The sequence below is a fragment of the Neopelma chrysocephalum genome, unplaced genomic scaffold, assembly GCF_003984885.1.
Source record: "Neopelma chrysocephalum unplaced genomic scaffold, ASM398488v2 Primary Assembly neopelma1_22, whole genome shotgun sequence".
Taxonomy (NCBI): Eukaryota; Metazoa; Chordata; class Aves; order Passeriformes; family Pipridae; genus Neopelma; species Neopelma chrysocephalum.
This window is the reverse complement of record NW_020897689.1, coordinates 123,883-133,139: the sequence shown is the minus strand read 5'-3', so window position 1 is coordinate 133,139 and position 9,257 is coordinate 123,883.

Below are 9,257 nucleotides of genomic sequence, written 5' to 3'. Positions count from 1 at the left end.
CATGGGGAGAAACCAGCCTAGTTATGAGAATAATTTGTTAGTTCTCAACTCAAAAAGTTCAAATTCTGTCTGAGCTCAACCACAGATGTACTTCGGTAGCTTTGAGCAAATCGCTCTATTTGCCCTTTTCCAGATACTCATCTCATAACGGATGTAATCCTTCCTTTCTCTCGTGTGTCATCTTTCATGTCTCTTTAGGTTTACAACCTTTCAAGAGAACCAGTCCCCACTAGTCTCTGTATTTTGACACCTGCAGTAAAGGGAACTGAAATCAACTGGACCATAAAGAACTGTGGTAAAACAAATAAAAAAATAAAATATATTTGGTAAGAAAACATTTGTGCAGCACATTATTTTCTGAATTATGCATCTAAAGAAAGAAATGTTTAGAATTGATTGCAGCTGAAAGGCCTCCAGTTCTGGGAAAAGTTAAGCTTTCTGGTTTGCGTTTCAGATCACCCTTTTCCCTCGAAATCAGTGTTTGTTTCTCCAGGAAAACATCTCTAGGCTGTGCTTTCAACAAGCTTTCAAAGACAACTGTTCTCCATTTGCTCATGCAGTCAGAATGATTCAGACTTTCTCAAAGTTGTCTGCTAGCAGCCTACTAGCTCTTTAGAGCACAGTTCAAAACCAGTATCAAATAAAACATTAAAACTCATTGTTAATGATTCTAAGTAAATATAATAAGGGGAGGGAATTGAACTTTCTTGGAAATATGTTGATTTTAAGTACATACACACAGAATAATCCTGTACTAGTTGAATATGAATGAGCAGTACTTTCAACATGGAGAATTAGTTTCAAAATAGCAAGAATTCACAGCAGCAAAACCAAATTAACATTCACAAATTCCTAATGTCCTTTTAGCCCTCCTTTACATGACAAGTGCAAAATAACTCAAGTCGGTATGTCCAAAGACAGAGCCGTATGAACGATTCTCACATTCGTCTTTCAGATAGTAGTATCTCTGCTCGCAAGTCCAATTATTAGGAAGTGCAGTGTGTTATTTGAAATGCAAATATAGAAATGTAAGGTATCTAATATGCTTCATTGAATGCCTCTATTTTTAAAGTCACTGGAAGAGGTGAGGCTTCTCATAGCCAGTATCTTTCTCTGGTTGAAATAGTTTTCCAGGCACAGAACAACTGCTTACTGGTTGCAACCATGCAGGAAAAAAAAACCTCCTATGTCAAATTCATTACAAAGTCCAGAAACACTTAAGGCTTTACAACAGTCATAACAGGGTGCCACAGATAAAATCATGAGAACAAACTCAGCAGTGTGACTGGTTCCTTGAGCCAGCTATTTCTCTGAGTAAATCCAACAACGAAAAGGCAAATGTCCAGGTGTTCACTGTGTGAATCATTGTTCAGTGAGTTGGTTTTTCCAGAAACAACTCATATCATTAGTCACATCCTTTTCACTCTTCCCATTTATCAGCTCTGTCATTTCTCCCTCGCTCCTTTTTCATTTTTTCTTTTTGTCTTTTCCTGGTTTCAATTCAGCTGATGTCTCTCCATGTACCTGATGCTATATCACATTTCAATAAATCCAAACCAGAGCTTGGGCAGAGATCTCCCGAGCTCGTTTCATTTATAGTTAGGTGTGGCCATAGGCAGGAGGAAGTTGAATAAGCAGCACACCTGACTCTGATGAACAGCACACCCTGACCTTCATTCCCAGAGGATCTCCTTGAAGGGTTTGGTCAGCCCCATCCCTTCAGAAGTTGCCTCACACATGTGATACTCTCAGCCATGCTCCCCACCTCTTCAGGCAAGGAAGTCTGACCTCTCCCCCTGCACGCAGACAGACCATACTGCCTTGCCTTCTTCATCACTGAGAGAAGAGGTCTGCTGAGAAGTTCCTTATTTGCTACCATTAGGTCTTGGTCCCTGTTAGATGCTGAGCTAATGCTGTTAAACTCCCAGGTTATTAAATTTGCCCAGGTCAAGATGATAGATTTTAGTTTCCCTATTTCTTCTAGCAAGCAATGACATAATGGAATCAAATGGCTCTTCTAGAATAAACAAGGCATATTCTAGAGATTACTTGTGTTTACTCTACATTGCAAGACCTCCAAAGGAGATTAAAATTTGAGCTCCATACTGAAGCATGAGAAAATTAACTTTCTTTCAGGGTGCTGGTGTCCTCTAGCTAATTTTCATGATGTCTTAGGTAGCATATGCATTATAAGTTATGAACTGTATATTTCAAAATTACTTTTTTTCCTTATAAATGCAGAAGAAGCAGTTTTGTTACCTCCTCCGTTCATTACTCAATGCATATAAAGACATGTCACCAATTTACACAACTGAAATTATATAACACTCTGTAAAATCTTTTCTCAGCTATAGTCTTTTTACAAAGCATGGTAGTATTATAACAACCATCAAACTGGCAGGCTGACACTATTTTTTTCATTCACACACATATGTAATTGCAGATGGCCATTGGACCTGTGAAGCAGATGGTTTTAGAGCAGTCTGTCATCTGGATGTATGTGCCCACCTATAGGACACTGAAATAGGCATGATAGAACAAACTAGTCTCTAGGGCTTTATTTATCACTGTGATCACAAATTCTGCTCTCTGAACCGGTACATATAGCAGTCATTGGATGAAAATCAGAAAAAAGCCCAGGAGCAAAGTCCAGAGACCGAGACTCCTCCTTCAAACTGAAGCAGGACTCAGATGCTCTTCATTTCTCTTCTCCTCTCATCAGAAATCACAGCCAGCCAATCCCTTCAGATCCTGGGGGATCTGTGGCTCTGGGTCCCAGGTGTAGGGACAAACACTTTCCTGGCATCATCCAAGCCCCAGAGCTCAGGCAGATGCTCATGTTCAGCCCTGTGCTTAGCCTTTCCTGGTCCCTAGCACTGCAAAGCTCACTGCTTCACCTCCTCACCTCCTGGGTTTGCCCTCCTGTGGTTTTTCACTGACCCTGTTAGCTGGGTCAGGAATAAAGGCCTGGAGCTTTGGGGTTGGATTTTGCTCCAAGTGCTTGAGCAAAAAAGCTCAGCAGTGTTTAAGCTTTTTATTATATCTGGTTCTCAACTTCTTTATTAAAAACTGCTATTACAATATCCACATAGTGCATATGCATATATGAAATATATATATGGTGACTGACTTATAATGCACAGGCAAACCAAAATTCAGTGGACCATACAGACAAATCTGCAGTGCCTGGGCACTGCATGTCACATGTCCCACTGCTCAGCTTGGAATCTGGAAAACTGGCCTTTGAAGGAACACATGTTTCAAAAACCAGCACAAATGACTGGAAACTGATACTGTGTGTGTCCCTCCCTCCCACCTGCCCAGCTTTGAATACAGACTTGATTTCTGCTGCTCAGGTTTTCCTGACTCTCACTTTGTCCTGGCTGTGTAAAATCAGCAACAGAACATCAGTCCAACACCCTCATCTCAAGTCTGATGACTCGTCTTAAAGGGTAGGATTTATTGTTGCCATGCTAACACAAACCTAAGAAATGCAGAGCTTGATCAGTGAAGAGAGAACTGCTTCAGCTTTACAGTTTATAATCAACCAGCTTGTTTTGCTGGGATGGGTTAAAAAAATTATGCTTTTTCCCTGAGCAGAGATAAGTCAATACTGGCTTATTTTCACCTTGGTTTTAGCTCTTCTCTTCCCCACATAGACAATATTCATACTGCCACTGCTTTACATCACAAGGTGGAACTTTTACAGCCTGATAAGACACCAAGTGTTCCCTTGTACATAGCATCTCTTATAAGTACTTGTACTGGCAAATGTAATAGCAAGAAGAGCAGCAAGCTTCAGCTCACCAAGAATTTTTCCTGATAGTTGAGTTCCCAGAGTATGTTTCCCTAAATAATATGTGCATTTTGAACACTGAATTGACTTCCTTGAAGTCACTGACAAGAGTAGGAAGAGATAGCAAGGAACTGAATATTTGCATTGACTTTAACTAGCAATGAAGGTACTTTATGTATAAATATCAAACTCTCTTCTCATTTTAGCACTCATTCTTTTCAGAGGAACTTCAAGATGGCCATAAACGTGGTTCCTGATGGAAAAATTGTCACAAATCAGTTCACAGATGTTCACAGAATATTCCAAGTTGAAAGGGACCCCAGAGATCATCAAGTCTAACTCATAAGTGAATGGTCCATACGGGGATTGAACCCATTATTAATACCATGCTCTATTACCTCTCATCTCAGCAGGCCCATGAGGTTTGGTTGCAGCTATGTCTTCCATTGAAAGTATTATGAACTTCCAGAGAAGTGCTAAAAGTGGAGTCAAACCTTCTAGGGATCTCTCTATTTCATTTCAAATTTCACATCAAATTACATAGCTCACCTGATAAACCTGAATCAATGCTGAGACTGACCTTTATTGGAAGGAATTTACTTGCATTATAGGCCAAGCCAAGCATAAATAATTTCATTTATTTCACTTACCTACTTTGGTAATCAAGATCTAGTCATATGGCTGAGACATTAGAAGACAAGGCCTATGGTCTGCAAGAGAGGAGGGTGCACATTTTGCATTGCAGCCACCTGCAAGGAACGTTATTTAAAGTACTAATTCCTGTGCTCAGAATAGAAAATATCAGAAATACCGCATAATTTTTACTCCTGCCAGTGGCGGATGACCAGCTTTTCTGGCACACCATACACAAGCTGGGACCTTAAGGGACTATTTCTATGACTAAATAACTGTGGTATTGACCTATCAATGTATGTACTTTGTGTTCACTTCTGTACTTCCAAAGACTGCAGTGCGACCATTTTAGCTCTTTTTCTGTCTCACTTGTGACTTATATGGAAATGCCTCCCTGAACATACACCTCTGCTTGACATTTATGGAAACTCCATGACTTAATGCCTTCCCTCATCTCCCACCTTAAAGCCTCAAATGTGCCTCTATTTTATTACGTTTCAAGTTACCTTTCAAGGACAGTCAGTAGGATAAATTCATCAATTCAGAGATACCTCTGCCTTTTGGATCTCAAGGTCAGTGCAGCCAGAGGATGAACCAGTAGTTTGAACATTGCAGTGCCCATGAGAAGAGATGCTGTGGTGCTGGCCTGAGCTGGTACAGATAGCCATCTTAGACTCCAGGGATCCAGGACCAACAAAGCTGAAACTAAATACTGTGCATTCAGGGGTTAAATTTCATTGTCAGATACAACAGAAAACAGAACAGACTTCCTCTTTATAAGCCCAAAGACAAGGTTAAAGGTTTCACCAAGAAACAGAAGTGCAAAGCCATTTCCTTTCACCCATGACTCCAGCAAGGTCTTGTGATTGGCTGGGCTTGGGCCAGAGCAGCACCTCATGTCTGCTCTCAAGTTTGCATTTCCTTTCCGTAGGTACAACCCAGACCATATCCCCAGCACGGGTACACCAGGGCAGGGCCGAGCAAACAAGAGCCTTGGCACCCAGCAAGCTCAACTGCTGCAGGCTGGAATCTCCTCCCAGTCCAAAGGGAGACCAGCACACTCTGTAGCTCATCTATGAAACAAAAACCAGCCTAGTGAAGAACACTTTGCCTGAATTTCTTTGTTTTAATGGATCTTCTCTAAGTGTTGAGTGGACCTAGCAGTTCGTGGGATAGTGAATAAGTTGCATCAATTGCTGGTTAATGATACATTTACATTTAGATAAGCATTATAGGAGTTCCAAGTATTTTGCAGACATGGTTTAATCCAGTTTTGCAAGATCTGTAAGAAAAACAATCTCCTTTCCACAGAAGTGGTGCTGCCATTAATTTCAAGAATTCAAAACCATAATTCAGGCCCAAAATACCATGTTAGGCTTAAAAAGGTCTTAATGAGAAAAATAATACGAATTAATGTCTTTTTATTCACCTTTTGTTGTGTGACTCATAATGTTTCAATATACTTATAAAGATTAGAGAGGTTTCTTTGAACAAAAGGAAACTTCTCACATGTTCATAAACTTTTAGAAGTTATCAAACAAAAATGAGACTGTTTCAAGACAGTCTGCTCAGAAGATAAAAATATAACTTTGTCTGAACTTTCTATGTGCTTTTCAAATACATTAGTGCACTATTTGGAATTACAGAGATAATTATCTCCTATCTTTAATCTAAAGCATAAAGAGCTTGTTATCAGTCTAAGGGCTTTGAGTTGTGTTCATGAAACAGTAGTTCAGGTGGTAAGTTTTTATTAATGACTTGCTGGAAATTTAAAGAGCACAATGAACAGCTAATGCAAGAAAAGAAGCAATATATGTCCAATGTCTTTGATGTTCATGCAATCTACTGTGATTAGATGACAGAGAGGAGAGATGGGATGAGGATAGGATATTGCTCTTTGTGGCAATTGGTCACATTCTTTTAATAAAACTGGAGGGGTTTTTTGTCCTCTGTTGCCCCAAACATGTTTAGCTACATGCCTATTTATTTTGAAAATATTTTAATTTTAGTTCAGTATTCAGATTTCTGCATTCGACAGATTTTTGCTGATTTTCTCTTAGAATCACAGAATGGGTAATGTTGCAAGGGACCACAGTGGGTCATCTGGTCCAACCTCCCTGCTCACCTCCAGTGAGGGAAACTCCACAACCTCTCTGGACAGTCTGTTTTAAGATTGTGGTTCAAGGTCAAAATCTCAACACACTATATGTCTTACATACACTCACTTTCCATCGTGCTAAACTCTTAACTAGAGAGGGAAGAGGTTGTTGATTACTTATATTGCAGTAAACTTTGGCAAAGACTTTGCCAAGGATAGACAGTATCACTACAGTAAACGCACAACGGCAGAGACAGTGCAGTGTCTGAGGCTACAGTTCTGCAGAAGGGTTTCCTCTACTGTGTAGCACACGTCAGTCTAGACTGTTGTAACTGAGATCTGACTCCCACAAGCAGACCACAAACAAGCATTTTCTATCTGGAAACGAGAACTGCCATGGGTAGCTTGTACTTCAGCAGCCTTACAGCAGGTGCCATCCACCAAGGATGCAGATGTTCTTCACAGTCCCTATGGTACTCAGAGCAAATCCTGCTTTCCTGGGCAAAGTATTTAAATCTTTTTGTGGATCTGAAGCACTCTGGTAATTTCTCTCTCCTCTATTTAAATAGAAAAGTTCAATCACCATGCTGGTGAAATACTGCAGGTTGGAAATATTAAAGTAATGGCTTTCAAATGTGGAGCTGGACCATAGATAAGGTTTATCTGGACCTCTCCCAGTAGCAGGTGTGTAAGTCAGCCTCCTCATGGCAGAGCCCATGTTTCTTGTCATCCTCATGTCCCTGTGGAGCAAATGCCCTGTGTTTCACATGGTGCTGGCAGGGCTGGAAGTCACTACTTCTTCCTGAGGAACATACCTTCCACAACACAGCGGTCAGCATTGAGTCCTGCACTGGCATTCAAAATGACATCTCTCAATCACATATGGTAGAAAAGGAGGCAGTACTGCTCTCAGCATGAAGAGGGGAAACTGAGATACATGTCTGTTAAATAGACTGGCTGTAACTGTATCAGAAGTCAAGGAAGGAATTGAGACTAAAATTAAGATGTCATCCTTAACACTGAGGTTGCTGTAAACTCAGAGGCACCTGTTTCCAACCAAATTCTATGCATGAAATTACTTTTTCAGGAAAAATGTGAGTCAACTAGTGCATCTATATGCTGTGTCATGGATTGGAGCTCTTTTTAACGGCTTTTGGTAGTCTGGACCACAAGTTATGAAAGAGGTTGCCTGCACAACCTAAATGGAAAATTATACTTGCATGGAAATTTTATTTTTCTTCATCCAACATACCTCCAGTTCTGAGCAGTTTAGAGAAAAGTCTATGCTTATTCTTAATACAATATCTTGTTTCCCTGTGTGCCAAAGTGCAGGACATTTCCAGGCCCCCACTCATGGGAGATAGGAGTACACCTTAAAGGAAGTGGCAGATGGACCAGGTGAAACCATGACATGGTTTCTTCTCATGCAGAAGGATGGCATAACTTCTTACTCACAAGCAAAGCAACAGATCCTTTTTTGTCACTTAGTCCTTTCTTGATTCAATAAAAAGGGCACTGTCTCATCCTCAGAATGCCACTAGTGTGAGTAACATCAGCTGGACTACTTGTTTGAGCAAAAATCTGCAAGCATGTTTGGATTAGGCATCCATCTTCCTCCTCTTTGTATGACAATCCCAAACACTCGCAAGGGTAACAGTGCTGCCCTTTACAAACTTGTAACCTATTTTCAGGGTTCAGTAGAAGATATTTATCTGCAAGAAGGTCTTGATCTGATAATACTTATGAAGACAAGTTTTGTTGCACTTAGAATATAGGAGTTGTATCCTGTGGCCAAACATACGTATTTAAATACCTAATTAGGAAAAAAGCTGTGGATTAAAAATCAGTCATTTTCAAACTAATGCATGAAAGAGGTGCTCAGTGCATTTAAATGGAGTGTAGTTAACATTAAAACCTATTTTTGGTGATGAAGGATGTCATAAAACCAAGTCAGTGGGTAAAAAGATAGCAGGTGAGCAGTCACTGTGGTCTGAATATAGCGTGTAATTGCAGCCAAATATGCCAAAAAACATGGAACATAATCAAAAAGTGTACTGAAAGCAGGAAAGAAAATTATGTTTTATCAGTCTCTAAAACCTAGCATCTGCAGTAGAATGAGCTGCAGCCTCTGTCTCTCAGGTAGCAAAGCACTAGAAAAGGAATAGAGAAGGGCAACAAACAGTTAAGTGGTTGGAGCAGCTGCCTTAGGGGAAATACTAACAGGTTTGGGACTTTTCAGTGTGAAGAGGAGAAAGTTGAGGGTAAAATGATGGATAATTTCAGTTCCACAAAGCTAGTGGAGAAAGTGAGAGAAAAACTGCTGTTCATAAGGTGATATTCCTAAACAGCATCTCCTATTACCGCTTTCCTTTCCCTTCTCAGAGAGAGCACAGGGCTGGAAGTGCCACAGGTCCAAAGTAGTTGGGCATTTCTTCTCTCTGTGTCCTTAGATTCTTTTTTGATAATTACCCAGGGGCAGCTTGAAGTCCATAAACCAAGGAATATCAATTTGCTTTGCCGAAAATATTAGAGGATGGATTTCTGTATGGGTAGAGCACTTATCTGGGATGTGAGAGAGGCATATTTGTTCCATTACCTCTCTAAACTGCAGGCTTATTTACTGCAAGCTTTTTCCACACTTTCTCTATCAACATTCTAAGGAGCACCTGGGACATGGAGAGGAGCTCAGCCTGCTCCTGCCAAGGTGCTTTGCATTTATTGATGGATTGT